The following is a 16,149-nucleotide window of genomic DNA, read 5'->3' on the forward strand; positions in this document are numbered from 1 at the left end:
CAAATTAGTATCTCCTGCCATTTCAAAAATGTTCATAGTGGGACCTCCTTATTATCTCGGACTCAGAGTACCCATAAATAAATCGCGAATTAAAAATTAAACCTATTTGCACAATAGGTAGGACTGCTTTAGTTGAGGTGGCTTTGTACGACAACTTCTCCCAAAATGTCGTGTGCGCTGTGCACAATCAAAAACAACGCGCTTGTGGCGTCGCCGCCACTGGAAAAATCCTTGACCTATGAGTAATAGGAAGTGTATCAAATACATTATTATCAATAATACGACCACAATACTTAACATTGTCGTTTTACTGATTCCCTTATTAGTTACAGTTAGTCATCCATTTTTGCGTCAATGCGACAATTTGAAATGCATTTGCCCGCCAAAATAACGCTGTTAACCAATCAACGATTTGAGAATGAAAAGGTGCACGGCAAATCCCTGATATAAATACGATAACGAACGAACCGAATGTCGATCTTTATCTGTTAAATGATGAACAGTTTATCGTTCTCACTTTCACTCGGTTCGTATGTTTGGGGTCGCCTGCCTAGCTCCGTGCGTCCGTGCAGTCCGTTTGCCGATCGTTGTTCGTTGTACGCGCAGCTGATGTTACCTCGTCCTGCGTGTGGCTGTCTGTAGTCTGCTGTACATTGTCCTCTTGTAGTGTTTAACAAAGCAACCTCGCTAGGCTTTAATAGTAGTAGTGTTTTAGTGATTTCCTTAATAATTATCTTCCTATTACGCGTACTAAACGTTGTTTTTAGTGTGATGCTTCTGTTTATTTCCAAGTGATCGCCTAATCAATTGGATATCAGTTAATAACTGACGAATTAAAGGTAAGTTTCTCCACTGTTTAATGTAAAATGTCCCATACGTACCAAGTGTGATTGTATTTATCGATTGCTTTGATAATGTAAAAGGCCGTTGCCATGACGACCGCGGTTCTAAAACTTTCCTACTCTCGATATTTTAAATTTACATTACCGATTCGCATTGCGCGTTTTGTCAATAAGGAAACGTTATTGTTGTTAAACACGTGTTCGTGATAGGCCTCAATTATATTTGTCTACCTCCACCTGAATTTCAGTTCCTAACAGTATGAAACGCCACTCATTTTATTTATACCTACCTCAGCAGCGCACACCGCTACTATTAATACACGCTTGACGTAAACTTTGATATGATAAACAAATAATAAAAACGTTTCATAATTAACACTTTATCAATTTTAACAGTTGCACTCGCCTCGTGTTTAGGGAAACCTTGTGCAATCATGCGGAATTTTCCAGAAATCGGTAGGTACGTTTTCTCGATCCATTCATTATTTTCCCTGAATTCGATGAATGATGTATACGTCTTCTTGCTCATCTTTAAAGAATTGACGATTCGCTGACGATGACACAATCGAAGTGGATGCCTCGAAATTGTTTTTGGACGGGATTAAAATAGTTTTGAATGTCATCAGCCTTGACGAAAATGTATTCGCAGCAAATTATTTCAGGCGGGAAAATGCCAATCTCTTCACAATAGCATTATTAAAAGTTTCCACAAAAGAAGTGGTCGGTCGACGGTCGGTTGTGGAAAAATACGGGTTGGTGCCCATGGCAGGTGGTTACTTCCAAGAAGGGGGTAGCATTTTGCAGGATGAGTTATGTGCAACACGTTCAAGGTGGTCAAGTGACAACTGCATCCGCTTTATCGCGTCATTTGTGTAATTTGCATTAATAACCTACCCATACCTGAACTTATAGTAAGCAGCGAGTAGTACATTAATTAATTTATTGTCAAACTTGTTCGGCCTTGTTTAGCTAAAATTTCATAGTCCGTTAGCTTGAGCGCCCTCATATCAGCTGTTCACATGGCTTGGTGAAATTAGGACTCTGTACAAAATTCACAAGTTTGTGAAACTTTGTTGTTGGCTATTGTTTGTTGGTGTCCATAGTTCGACGCTCACTATTGGTATCTCAAGAGATGGAAAGAAATGGAAATGAGCAACGTTTTGCAGAATTCATCGCTGATTTGAAAGATCACTTTAAATTTAATTTCATTTTTTTTGTTTTCAATATATTTGAGAAAAACAAAAATTTACTTTTCCTCCAACCGTCACAATAAGACGCTCGAGAAGGCGCTATTTTGTGACACTTTTGTAGGTTCATAAAATTGTCGATTTCATGATTAATCGGTATCACCATGGCAACCGAGATGACAACTGTACAAAAAGCACGGTTACATGAGAAAAAATGTGTCTATTTCTGTGGTCGAATTTAATCATAATGTCATTCACTAATGGGAAGGTAGTGGTAAGTGGTCAATGCTATTGTTTTGTTTAGATAATCCATGGCCTACTAAGTACATGTCGACCAAAATCGATCATTCTTCAAAAGCTGAAACATTGTTATGATAACAGAAATAAACAAATTGTGAAGGAAAAGGCACGTAGAAATTAGTGTCCTAGAAATAATTTTCATTACCACTAAAATTTTTGAAAAATAGCTTTAAGTTTTTATTTTTAATTTCCTATCATCATCATTGTTAAATTAAATCGAGTATGTTTTGCTCTTTTCAACGCCATAGAGGTTGATATATGTATTTCTTTTTAAAATTAGGGACTAATTTTAGCAAAAAAATAAATGCTTTATGCTATGTCTCGAAAACTGAGTAGGTAGTATATATGGAAATTATTTATACACCACTGTTTGCTATCTAACATTCTTGGTAAAAGTGTACAAATCTTCTCCCTTTGCCATTAATCTCGCCATTAATCTTTTAAAATACCCAACCAATTAGCCTCGCAATTAGTTTCCCAGTCATGGTTTTGAAAATTTTTCCTCCGACTGATTTCTGCGTGAAAATGTACAAAACTTTTTCTTTTGAATTTTCTAAAACGTTATCAAGGCGCCATCAAGTCGATAAAGGATTAGTCATCGGCGATAAGGAATAAAGGTGGATGTGACTAATTTTTTTGTGAAAAATGATATGCCGATTTTCCCGATTTTTGTCTACCATACAAACAAAATAAATTGCGTTTAGTCTTAGTGTTATCCATGTCGAAGCGATAAGAATAAAATTTGCGCTCGTTTTAATTATAAATATAAAGAAACTACGTATACCTAAATCTCGACCTAAATCAATCAATTTACGGACCGCGGTAATTTAGTTTTATCGTTAACGCTCGACTTAACGGTAGAGTCAGGAGTACTGAGATTTGGTAGTGGAATTGTAACAATAAATAGGCAGACATCGATGGAATGGAAGTTTGTTCTTTTTGCATCTTTCAATGTCTAGAGAGCATTGTTTTCTTAATGAACTTCGGATGTTTGAATACGAGATGTCTGGAATTTGGATCATATTCAGTTATCTTAATTAGGGCTATTTGATTATAAGTGCGAATTCCGCATGAGGTCATTTCATCAACGTGATAACTGCAACATACCATATGTTGGTCGCGAGTTGGTCGTATTTGCGAATGGTACCTTAACTTTTATTTGATTCGTATAGCGACGAGTAGGGCAGGAATTAAGTAAACGAGTTAGCGATTTAAAGATGGCCGTCTGCGTTAATAAGAAGCCATTTTGTAATAAGGAACAGAGGGATTAGTTTTCGGAGAAATTTTAAAGGATTCGTCATCAAGCACGCAGCGAGACTAGTGATCCTTAAAGAAATTAGAATAAATCAATTGGCGTTTGGTCACCAGGTATATCCAGTCGAGGTTATCACACCCTAGTCCTTCTCAGGATTTTAAATGGACCCAATCTATACAAGGCATGTGTTGTGATTGTGGACCTCCTTGGCGCATTCTTCGTCTAAAGTATCCGATTTTTACAGTTCAAGGGTCTGGACCCACGTTTTTGGGGCCAAGGAACACGATGGACGATGGTCAAAAATGTTATCGGAAGTGGAAGTCCGCGATTTTCATATTTAGGTCGAAATGGCGCCAAAATTTCGTTGCTGCTTTTCTGATAATGCTCCGAGTAATGCTCCTAGTTAGTGAATCCGATGTGTGGGGGTCGAAATAGTTGAAAACCACTTGCAACTCAGTACACGAAATGCATGAGCAAGGATAGCTTTTATTAGGAAGTGGCCCTGATGACAAGCAATATTTTCAATGACCATGACCATTAGTTGTTTTTTTTTACTTTTGACGACTTTAATCTCGACTTTAATAATTGATTTGTATCGTTTGGAAGTACTTTACACAAGTAAGAAAGAAGAAAGTATTTCAAAACGGAGCTATTTTCATATCTGCATATTAAACAGAAAATTAAGCGTTTAGAATGTGGGGGAGAGATATTTGATACATTTTGATAAAAAATGTAATATTCCCACCAGATAGCTAAGCTTTCTTTCGAGTTTTCTATAAGTACTCGTACAATAGATTCAATAGATCACAGCAATGCGTAAGTTGCGAGAAATGTGTACAAAACTTGTGTGTAATTGATTCATAAATCGATGAAGCAGGGCCAAACATTTCTGGCGGGAATTTGATAAAATGTTTGTTAATTTGGTTCTTGGCTTTGTTGAAATGAATATAAATAAATAAATTCATTTAACGTTTACCTATTTAAATCTTTAAAGTATTCTCGTACTCCACATGTTCATTTCTAAGCAATTTCCAGGGCAATTTCTAACAAAATTCCCAATATTTTCACCTTTTCAAAGCTTTTGTTGAGGCTTCGAGGCTTTTGTCAAATTTGCTACACATGTTCTATCCAATTTTTTTTACATTCGAAAAAATTTTACCCTTCTAAAAAAGTCTAACCCATGACTGATTCTACCTCGGATTCTACTATTTCAAATGCTGGTGTATAATAGTATCAGTATCTATTCTCTTTTCGCAAGATTTTTCAACAACCGGGTCTCCCTGTCGTATGCCGTTTGATACGCTTCCAATTGAATGATTTCACATAATTTGAGATTAAAAAAATTGTTTTGCCATGGTTTTTGAGTGCGACCACCATCTTGAATTCTTTAAAATCGCAACATAGGTCAGGTGATAAGTACGTCATGACTTGAGAAAGTTTATGTATTTTTTTTCTCTTACTACTTACCTTATCATGAATGATGTTCAGTTAGAAAGTAATGGAGAAAAAATGTCAAAAGGTTCATATTTCACAAAATTAAAGTTTATTACTTACTTAATACAATAGTTGTTCTGTGTTTTTGTCGAGGTTTTTGTTACTTATTAAACCCCTGCTCATTTCTTTTTTGTTCGATATTTTGTTAATTTTTGGCGTTCTGTTAATTTATAGGTATCTAAGGTGCAATACATTAGCCAGCCAAGCGTATGGCAAGGTTTATTCTAATTTTTTCTGTATTATTTTCTAATTTAACACCATACATATTTAAGGTAGCCAGAAAGGGAAAAATAAGCTTTCTAAGGACGCATCACATGAACATGATGACCTGACCTATGTTGCCATTTAATAAAATTCAAGATGACGCTCGTGAAAAATGTTTTTAACTTAAATACTTAATGTGGCACGAGATGTAACATAATTTCCAATGGTAGCTCTAATTTTCATGTGTACATCTCAAACGGTGTCGGTATATAAGGAGACGGAAGCCGAATTGTTATGTGCGGTATTGATTCCCTACTTTTTTAACACCCTGTATAAAATAAACTTAAACACGTAACGCTTTTGTTACATTACGCCGAGTATTACGCTATGTCAAGTTTGGATGACACGCGCAATATAAAAAAAAATATTTATAAATGCATTGTATACGCAATCAACTGCTTTGTTTTTAAATGCATTATTACCACTACAATTGATTTGCAGAAAATAGGTCGTTAATCAATTCATTAAAGTTGTTTGTAGTTGAACTACTGTATTCGGTATTGAAAGCATACGATGAATACATTTCAATTTGTGACAGTATAATTTCGTAGTAAAAAACGTCATGCGTCAATTAATATGTGCGTATCTATGGGGATTTAATTAAATTTAAACAGGCTTGTCGCAATAGTCTTGCAATAAACTAAATTGTCAAATTTTTAAATCCGAGTTTAAATATGTAGATATCTATATATTAGAAGAATAGCCTATAATCAAAGATAATTAATTAATCTTGTAAAAAGTTATACTACTAAAGTAAAAGTCTTACACATGGTCCATAAACAATTTAAAACGACTCAGGTAAAATTTTCTCGCTTTTAGTGGCGTCCAAATGCAAGTAGGGAAGTCATTGACAAAAGTAATGATCGCGTAATAGGTAAGTCCTGCAGCATACGCTTACGCAACTAGCAATAATTGTGCAACTTGGAAATGCGAACCAACAAATTAAGGTATCTCCTCCTGAAAGAATCTGACCGAGGCCGATGTGATAGGCATGTTGTTTGCTTATGCTGCAGAGTATAACCTATTAGGCGGTCATTACTTTTGTCAATGATCGTACATATACCAAGTATCCTTTTCTCTACGGAATACTGTTTATCTCACATGAAAATGAAAAATAGATTTACAAGACGTTCTGGACCTGGTATGAACCTACTAATCGTTGAGCGTGAGTGCTTGCTTATTTTGCCATGCGAAACGTGAGAATTATGCACGTCTCTATATATCGATTTATCAATATTACCAAGTAAATGAAGGCAGAAATAGCAACGCTTCAACCATAACCGAGACCATAACTTACTAATTTTAATCTTTATGGCTTAAAAAAATAAGTGGTGTAAAGACACAATTTCGCGCGGTTTGCATTGCTACACGCCGCAATTTTTATAACAAACTATCCATTTCAAACATTAAATTGCAAAACAAACAACGGGTTTGAGCTCGCGCCAAAAATCACTTTTGGATACTTCACCTAGTACTCGAGTTGCTAGAAGGAGCTGTTATGGCTCGTTTTTCCAGACCTTTCAACCAGATGTTTTGATCGTAACTACTTCGTTATTGAATACGGTTGCTTTAACACTGGTGACTGAACCACGAATCTAACCTAAATTTTAACAAAAAAAAAGGTTACCGATTTCGTTGAAAAACGCCTTAAAGCCCTGCAAATAATTTCAGGCAATTTAATTGTTTATAGTTGTGCTGAAAGTATGTACTAATATAGATATCAACTTCACTGCGGATGAATCACGCAACAGATCTTCTCGATGAAGAGTTTGACACTAATCAAGTGAAAGAAAAAAGGTTGTTGATCTTGATATGAATGAATCATGGGCACTCTCTCAAAATCGTAATCGTGTTCTCTACCCATTATAAGTTCCTTGAATTACCTTGCGATCACAATCTACAGAGCCTTGACCCCAGGTGAATTCCTTTACGGCGTCTCATCCACTTGCACTTTTAACAAAACAATTCCATATAAACAAATTGAACGCGACCGACCATTATTACAACCTTCAAACGGCTAAAAATGAGGAAATTACTTCTCGGAGCTTATAAATAATAAAGCAGGGATCGGCCTGTTAATGTGTTAATTACAGGTAGGTAAACCGTATTCTCGGTATTCCAATTGTGCAGGTAATGTAGGTTTCTACTCGAAGGTTGCAACACAACCTACACATTATGTAACAACTAATTTGGGACGGTAAGATTTTTTGCTTCCGTATTTGGAGGTAATTTATTTACCACACTAAAACCACTTAGGTGTTCTTGAAGATTATTATGCACTTATATTCCTCATATATCAACTAATTTCGTCTTGGATGCTTGCCATATTTAAGATAAATTTAGAGTGCATTAAGTCTAGGAAATCTATTGATGCAGTATAGCAACTATTTTTATGTTTGCGTATAATGTTAGTTATATCATCGTCTGAGCAGAATTTTTCCATTTAATGTCGGTGTAAATTTTTTACGATTACAGGTTGTAACCTGCTTTTTAGAGACTATTTTAAAACTGGTCGGTTTTATGCCTTGTACAATAATTATTATTAATAGTGCGGGTTCTTTTCATTTATCATTTATATAATGTTTGTCCTGCTTGTATAAACACTTTCAAAAGTTAACTTGTAGTTTATCTCAAATCTATTTAATTAATGAGATAACGGCCTATCCTGTTATTCTGGCACTCATAATAACTCCTATAATAGTTTTAGTATCGCCATTTCTCTTCACCTGTTTCCTCTGGGACTATTAATATAATTTTGATAACACAGAAAGCGTTATGTTTACGGAAAATCGATGGTGGAAGAGGTTGTAGAAGACGTCAAGTACTTACCCATGAGATTTTGAGTTAATTGTCAGTGTAGAATCCAATGTTTGAAAAGTTTAAACAACGAGCACACTTTTTAACGCATTTCCAAAAAAAAAAAAAAATGCGCTATTGTGGCCACTTTGTCCGTCCGTCCGTCCGTCCGCTCGTTTTGCGACGCTACTAGTTCTTTATCTTAAGAGCTATTGTTCTACTTTTTTCGCTATTTGGTTCGTTATGGTGTCGAGTCTTGTACCAAGGAAGGAATTTTTTCTGTACCGCTTACAAAAAAAGTTATTGTAAAAAAAACAAAAAACCGTTTTTTACATGTTCCATAATTTTACACTTTTGCCGTTTATTAACGATCCTAGAGATCGTTTATAATTTTGCATTGCTATCTGTCGCCTGCCGGTTGGTCTCTCCGTCTGTTCCTTTGTCTGTCTGTCCATCTATCTGTCCGTGTGAACGATAACTTTGTTTAGAAATGTTCGATCGCTTTACATCTCCGTTAGTTATGAACTGAATTGCATGAAATTCAATATGGGCATAGATTTAGCCATATAATACGCAATGCCAAAAGTTGGATCGAATCGATTCAAAATTCACAGTCCCCTTTTCGCATCTCGACCATTTATAAACCGAATTGCAAACTTTTTTACTTATAAAAGTATTTGAATGAAATTGGATACATAGGCATTTGTAATAAAGGAAAATCAAACGCCAATTTCAAAATTTGGTTTGGCGCATGCGCAGTGCCAACCTTTTTATTTATGGAAGAATTTAAACGAAATTTGATACATAGGCAATTGGAATAAAGGAAAATCAAACGCTAATTTCAAAATTTGGTTTTGCGCATGCGCAGTGCCAACTTTTTTATTTATGGAAGAATTTAAACGAAATTTGATACAAAGGCACTTGGGATAAAGGATCATCGAGCGCCAGTCTCAAAATTTTCTTTTGCGCATGCGCAGTGCCAACTTTTTTATCTATGGCACCATTTAAGTGAAATTTGATACTTAGGCGCTTGGAACAAAGGAAAATCTAACATTAGTTTTAAAATTTAGGTTTGCGCATGCGCAGTTCCAACTTTCTTATTTAGAAAAGCATTGAAATGAAATTCTTCTCATAAACTGAAATTGAAGTAACACGTCAAAAATGGATTGCCCATGTGCAACGCTATCTTTCATATTTGTGGCCGGATTTTTACGATTTTAACAGAAGTTGCATCTTACAAATGGGAAATGAATGCAAGTGGAAATGCGCTTTATGTAAATCGTTTACGATTACTTTTTAACTTGTTTGCTTATAAAAGTATTTGAATGAAATTTGATACATAGGCACTTGAATTAAGGAAAATCAAACGCCAATTTCAAAATTTGGTTTTGCGCATGCGCAGTGCCAACTTTTTTATTTATGGAAAAATTTAAACGAAATTTGATACATAGGCACTTGGGATAAAGGAAAATCAAACGCCAATTTCAAAATTTGGTTTTGCGCATGCGCAGTGCCAACATTTTTGTTTATGGAAGAATTTAAATGAAATTTGATACATGGGCAAATGGAATAAAGGAAAATCAAACGCCAGTTTCAAAATTTGGTTTTGCGCATGCGCAGTGCTAACTTTTTTATTTATGGAAGAATTTAAATGAAATGTGATACATAGGCACTTGGAATAAAGAAAAATCTAGCGTCAGTTTCAAAATTTTCTTTTGCGCATGCGCAGTGCCAACTCTCTTATCTATGGCACCATTTAAGTGAAATTTGATACTTAGGCGCTTGGAACAAAGGAAAATCTAACATTAGTTCCAAAATTTAGGTTTGCGCATGCGCAGTTCCAACTTTCTTATTTAGAAAAGCATTGAAATGAAATTCTTCTCATAAACTGAAATTGAAGTAGCACGTCAAAAATGGATTGCCCATGTGCAACGCTATCTTTCATATTTGTGGCCGGATTTTTACGATTTTAACAGAAGTTGCATCTTACAAATGGGAAATGAATGCAAGTGGAAATGCGCTTTATGTAAATCGTTTACGATTACTTTTTAACTTGTTTTAACTGTATCAGTTTAGGTAAACACGAGGGTAAACATATTGTCATACCCCCAACTTTTGGAACAGAATGAGAGAACATTAATAACAATCTTTCTGTGAATGTGTTTGAAAAATAATGTTTTCCCAAATTTTACTATGTACTATTATGCTGTTTATGAGGATCAACCGGAGATTTCCCAAATGTGCATTTGGAATTAGCATTTACTGTTAGTACTTACTTTTATATAGCAAAATATGTCACAAGTGCAAGGAAAATCACATTTTATTAAGGAAATCGTGCGATACATACACTAGATTCGTTGCTAGATTCTAAATTTAAGGAAATATTCCAATCGTTGAGCTTTACTGGAAAAATGAAGCCTATAGGAAATGCCTCGGGAAATGCGAATGAAATTTCCCAAAAGCTATACCTATGCGAAATATACCAGGCGATCAAAAATGGCAGACTTAAGGCATTGGCCAACATGATTCTCTTCCAACAGTAATCGCTATCCATTGGCGGCGATTTTTTATGTGTCATGTCTCTGTACCACGATCTTTGCATTTTAAAGCAAACCGTTTTCTTTCAAAGCATTAAAATCGTCGTCGTGTTTTAGAAAATGACCAATATACACATTTAAATCGTGTTTAATACCTTCGAAGTTTAAGATTATTGTTAATTATATGTAATAATTTGTCGCTATTACAAGGTATAAACCCGTATAAACCGGTATAAGCGACAATCAATAGAACGGTGATTGTATGACGCTATAGATTATTCTGACGCGGGTTCGAACCCCCGAGCGCGCTTTTTTTTACAAATCCGTAACGAGACTCTTCAAGTATAATCTTCATACAGTACATTCGAGATAGGAGGGTCATCTTAATATCTCTTATTTAGCGAGATACGAAAAATTTGTGTGGCATTACGATCTAACCAATCGCATATTTAAACTTCCGGTGTCATTTCCAGTTTAACCGCAACTGGGTTGTTTTTCAAATACGAGTTCAAATAAAATGCCTATGTTCTTTTTTTAATTTATTATTGAAAGTAGTAGTCTGTATCTTCTACATTTAGTGTGTTATGGAAATTCTGATAACAGATGCAAATTTTTCGAAAAACAACGCCCATAGAAGGTGCTAATGGGAACCGTCCATCTTCGACCGTTTAAGCTAGGGAAAATGAAAACAAAATTTGGCATTTTTGGTGCTATCACAGTTATTTTTAAAGATTTTTCAAAAATTTCAATAGCGTTTTTATAGCCACAAAAAAGGGCAACTTGTCCCCATTTAACCTACACTGTATCTCTTACCGTTGCGGAAGTGAGCCACACAATTAGATTTGCCTATATAGTATACGCCGGTCTTTCTCGAAAGTTCTCGAACACTCTACAATATTGTAGAACAAACACGTCATCTTTCCCGGAAAAAATGCTTCACATCCGTCTTAGTTTCTTATCGCCGATTACTAAACTCTCATTGCACCTCGATGTCTATTGGAATTTCTAGAATAGTCGTTCCACTGTGTAAGACCCTCGTTTAAGTAAAAAGATCAATTTTAGGGGTATTTCCGAAATCAGTCAATCAAAGTTTGATCTAACTATGGATTTTCACAGGTGATTTATCCTCGACTATCAGTTCCACTATCAAAGATGAAGCATTGGGTATATCGAGGTATGTTATATTAAAATGTACTACGGAATACTCCTCTCCTGTACTGAAAATAAATATTGTAATCGATGAACAAGAATCTCGATAAGAATAAGAGACGCACTCAAATGTAATTTAAGGAAATACTCCTTAAATGAAAAATAAGCATCTTATTTGATTTGATTCATCATATAATCAGATGATTTAATAGGAATTCGATGAAATTAGGCCCACTTTCACTTCCTGCAACTTGTGATATCACTATAGGCGCCCATAATCTTATCACTAATACTTTCAAGTGATTCGTTCATTAATAGGTGAATTCCACCCAAAATACATAGTGCAGCGGAGAGAGCCGCGAAATCGTTCAAAAAATTTTTTCGGAGTAGAAAGAATTGGGACCCACACCATTTTGTTCAGAAATGTTTGAACCTTCAGAATCTCGCTTTACGACATTTTCCCGTGGTCCTGACAAAAGTTATAGGCGCTAAAGTTGAACTTTACTCATTTTCGCGCGCGCGACTAGACCACCGAAAGTATTTATTTTCTCCGCAACTAAGCGATATACATCAATAATTCCTTTTGTAAAATGAAAGTACATTTATAGCAGAATCTAAAGCATTCAATTTACCTACCTTGTTATGGACAGTTTTTAGAAAAATTACCGTCAACTTCCAAAATTCGTGTAGCAGATGAAAAGTGCGCACTTTGAACTCTCATAACTTTTTATTTCACGATATCGATTTCCAATATTTATAGCTCATTCGATGCTCCAAAGCATTGTGATTTTTTATTTTCTATAACATTACCGTGAATTTTTCATAATAAAAAAGTTACGGTCATTTAAGTAAAAACCTACCGACCTCGCCGAGTCGGTAATCGCGAGTGAGATGGAGAGGGAAGGATAGTCAGCAGCGTTCGCTAAACAAGGAGCGATGCGTAAGAGATTTTACTTTACTAAGAAATTTCTCTCCGAATACCAAAACTAGCTATTTAGGCCGTTTAGTTTATAAATGCATTCCGCCGAGTTGCATTGTAAAATCTCAAACAATTCATTAACTCCATGTATTTCAGTTCTTTGGTGAAATATATAGGTACAAATAGGTACCTTTCCCTGTAAATTTTGGGGGTTACTCCACATTAGGTATCTCTTGTGCTGTGCTGTATATTGCAAGATCAGCAGTAACAACGGTATGATTTTGTCCCAAAGATTCAGGTTTGTTTTTTGATTTCACTAGACGATGGTTAGGATGGTATTGTAGCTCGCTGGTGGAGAATTCAAAAACGGCATAGGTATATTATATTGAATGGTAGATACCGGAACTTACTTAGGAGGATTATCAGCAGATACTTAGGCTGTTAAAGTCAGTTATCTGGTCGTTATCTAGTGATAGGTAAACGAGGAATTTGGATTTCTTCTGTCGATGTATCTCGCTTTTGAAAAAGGACTGTGCGTTGAATTTTTTTCGTCTGTTTCCACAGAATATGGCCTACTTATTCTTATTCTGTGACTGTTTCCTCATTGATGTCGAAGTTGCTCGCTGTGATAAAATTATCATTTTTTATTTGACAAATTTTTGTGAAATGTAGGTAGACACCCTTAGCAGAACATGTAATATTGACGTTTACTGTACTTGTTATGTCACTGTCGGAGAACATTTTCTGACCCGAAAGACCAATTTGCAAATGAGTGTAACTTTTGTTTGAAAAATGACCTTAAGAAAAACTGTTCAATAATTTTGTTCCGTAGGTATGTACCTAGACAACAAACGTGGAATTTTGTCAATTTTCGTTGTCCGGCCAAGAATTGCAGTGGAATTATTTTTTTCGAATTTTCAAAAACTAATTTCAGATTCAAAAACCACCAGATACCAAATTTCGTCGAATGTGCCCTTTTGCGGTAGGAATTTTGAAAAATTATTTGCAAAACCGGAAAGGGCATACAGCAAAACCTATTCAAAGACTTACCACCAGTCTCTGTAACTGTTGCTGAGAAAAAAAGAAACTTTACCACTTTTTTGAGGGTGGCTCCTAAACGAATACATGGATTTTTTTTGGGGGTTTGGATCCATCGTTCCTCGAAATGGGGGTTGAAATATATTGTGTGATCAAAACTCTCTAAACCTTCCCCATATAGTTTTTATTCGTTGAAGTTTTTAAAAATAAAAGCGACTATAGTTGTTTTTTAATTATTAACTGGCCAAGTGAAAAAACCTGAAGGGTGGTTAAACCGGAAAGGTTGTCCTAAGTTTCAAAACGAATTATTATCAAGCCTTGTTAAGACGAGGTTAAGACAACCAACCGGAGGGTTGAATTATTACATTAAAAGTTGAAAGTTGAATTTAACACATTTCAAAAGAACCGGGGGGGAAAAATAAACTTATAAAAGTTTTGAAACTATTGAGATGACTACATATTTAAATTATTTAAGTTAAGTTTAAATTCGAGATCATGCAGACGGCATGTCTAGAAATGATTGACCACCAGGTTTACCTATCACTAGATAACGACCAGATAACTGACTTGAACAGCCTAAGTACCTGCTGATAATCCTCCTAAGTAAGTTCCGGTATCTACCATTCAATATAATATACCTATGCCGTTTTTGAATTCTCCACCAGCGAGCTACAATACCACCCTAACCATCGTCTAGTGAAATCAAAAAACAAGCCTGAATCTTTGGGACAAAATCATACCGTTGTTACTGCTGATCTTGCAATATAAGCACAGCACAAGAGATACCTAATGTGGAGTAACCCCCAAAATTTACAGGGAAAGGTACCTATTTGTACCTATATATTTCACCAAAGAACTGAGATACATGGAGTTAATGAATTTGAGATTTTACAATGCAACTCGGCGGAATGCATTTGTAAACTAAACGGCCTAAATAGCTAGTTTTGGTATTCGGAGAGAAATTTCTTAGTAAAGTAAAATCTCTTAAGCATCGCTCCTTGTTTAGCGAACGCTGCTGACTATCCTTCCCTCTCCGTCTCACTCGCGATTACCGACTCGGCGAGGCCGGTAGGTTTTTACTTAAATGACCGTAACTTTTTTATTATGAAAAATTCACGGTAATGTTATAGAAAATAAAATAATCACAATGCTTTGGAGCATCGAATGAGATAAATATTGGAAATCGATATCGTGAAATAAAAAGTTATGAGAGTTCAAAGTGCGCACTTTTCATCTGCTACACGAATTTTGGAAGTTGACGGTCATTTTTCTAAAAACTGTGCATAACAAGGTAGGTAAATTGAATGCTTTATATTCTGATATAAATGTACTTTCATTTTACAAAAGGAATTATTGATGTATATCGCTTAGTTGCTGAGAAAATAAATACTTTCGGTGGTCTAGTCGCCCGCGCGAAAATGAGTAAAGTTCAACTTTAGCGGCCTATAACTTTTGTCAGGACCACGGGAAAATGTCGTAAAGCGAGATTATGAAGGTTCAAACATTTCTGAACAAAATGGTGTGGGTCCCAATTCTTTCTACTCCGAAAAAAAAACTACCTCAAATAAGCGAGTTAGCGCCGGCTCTCCGCTGCACTAACAGCTATATGAACGACATAATCTTGAAAATTTCAAGAGATCCAGATCAGCAATGCATAGAATAATACTAGAATTTTATTGGTTGTCGGTTCGCTTAGGAAGTATTTCAAAAAAATCAGATTAAAAATATATGTAAAATGTTTCAACTTAAATTTGAACCACCAACACGAGTTTCTTTACCAATCAGTATGCGCACTTTAAATCCACATTTATTTTTTGCAGCTAAACATTTATAAAGATTTAAAAAGAAACATTTTTAGGAATTCTCTGCCCATCCTAAATTTTTACGAATTTAGTTTCCGTTGGCCATTTCAGTAGCGCTCTTAGCTTTCTCTCATCTCCTTCTCAATTGCGACTGTCATTAATATAACCCCTCTCCAAGTCGAAGCATATTATGCTAAATCCGAGGGGGAAACCACTTCCTTAAAATTTGTACACCAGATTGAAAATGGAAATAATGAGAGGATTGAAGTGTGTAATGAAAGATTGAAATAATAATGAAAGAATGAAATCGTAAGAATTGAAAATGAACTATTCGTTTTTGTAAATAATGAAACCGTTAATGAAAAATATTTATAACCGTAATAAGAAAAAATGAGGAAATGAAAAATAAATGAAGAGAATTAATAGAATGAAAAAGAATTAATCTTAGAATTAATAGAATGAAAAGAGAATGAACAGATTGAAAGTAATGAAACTGATAATGATAATATTGAAAGATTGAAAATGGAATGAAACTGGAATGAAAAATTCATGTACACCCCTCGGGG

The 16,149-nt window shown here is 35.2% G+C and overlaps 1 protein-coding gene across 3 annotated transcripts in view; it reads left to right on the forward strand.

The window, feature by feature from the left end:
* Positions 1-527: 527 nt before the first annotated feature.
* Positions 528-16,149, forward strand: part of LOC116176887 (dnaJ homolog subfamily B member 6-B) — a 71,687-nt gene continuing 56,065 nt past the window's right edge. For 2 of the 3 annotated variants that reach the window (XM_031495704.1, XM_031495703.1), the window contains exon 1: positions 528-839. The gene's annotated coding sequence lies outside the window, so the exon portion shown is untranslated. The remainder of the gene's footprint in view (positions 840-16,149) is intronic. The other variant, XM_031495706.1, reaches the window with a different exon arrangement.

The sequence above is a fragment of the Photinus pyralis genome, unplaced genomic scaffold (genome assembly GCF_008802855.1).
Source record: "Photinus pyralis isolate 1611_PpyrPB1 unplaced genomic scaffold, Ppyr1.3 Ppyr1.4_LG7, whole genome shotgun sequence".
NCBI lineage: Eukaryota > Metazoa > Arthropoda > Insecta > Coleoptera > Lampyridae > Photinus > Photinus pyralis.